The sequence below is a fragment of the Mercenaria mercenaria genome, chromosome 6, assembly GCF_021730395.1.
Source record: "Mercenaria mercenaria strain notata chromosome 6, MADL_Memer_1, whole genome shotgun sequence".
In the NCBI taxonomy this organism is placed as follows: Eukaryota; Metazoa; Mollusca; class Bivalvia; order Venerida; family Veneridae; genus Mercenaria; species Mercenaria mercenaria.
In genome coordinates this window covers 29335557-29336556 of record NC_069366.1, presented here as the reverse complement: position 1 = coordinate 29336556, position 1000 = coordinate 29335557, and positions in this window count along the sequence as shown.

Below are 1000 nucleotides of genomic sequence, written 5' to 3'. Positions count from 1 at the left end.
TGTCTGCCTGTCATTAGTTTAGAGCAAAACATTTATTATAGTTATCAGAAAAGAAATATTCTTTTATACTGGATCAGCTAATGCTTAATACTAAGATACTCAAGGCTAATGTATTACGAAGACGGAATTTTCAAAGGGCTAATTTTACAGACAACTAAGAATAATAATGGACTTGCATGCTTTCCTTTGCTGCTCCCAGTAAAACTTATTACTTACATAAAACTGGAATGTCAAATACCACTGTTTTATGTGTATGAGCGATATAGAATAGTCAATTAGCTGTATAAACACTGTTTCCTTATAAACAATGTGGTAAATATATATGTTTTTAGCTCACCTGAGCCAAAGGCTCATGGTGAGCTTTTGTGACCGCTCAATGTCCGTCGTCAGTCGTGCGTCGTGTGTCCGTCAACATTTTCAAAAAAAATCTTCTTCTTGAAAACAACTTGGCAGAATTACACCAAACTTCACAGGAATGATCCTTGGGTGGCCCCAGTTCAAAATTATTCAAAGAATTGAATTCCATGCAGAACTCTGGTTGCCATGGCAACCGAAAGGAAAAACTTTAAAAATCTTGTCGGATGTCCAAAAACACAGGGCCTAGGACTTTCATTTTTGGTGAATGATCATTGGTGGTCCCTATTCAAAATTATTCAAAATTGAATTCCTAGGTCAGAACCCCTGGGTGCCATGGTATACGAAAGGAAACTTTAAAAATCTTCGATGTCCAAAACACAGGGCCTAGGACTTTCATTTTTGGTGTGTAGCATCATCTAGTGGTCCTCTACCAAAATTGTTCAAATTATCCCTCTAGGGTCAAATATGGCCCCGCCCCGGGGGTCACATGGTTTATATAGATTTATATAGGGAGAACTTTGAAAATCTTCTTGTCCAAAACCACAGGGCTTAGGACTTTCATTTCTGGTGTGTAGCATCATCTAGTGGTCCTCTACCAAAATTGTTCAAATTATCCCTCTAGGGTCAAATATGGCCCCGCCCC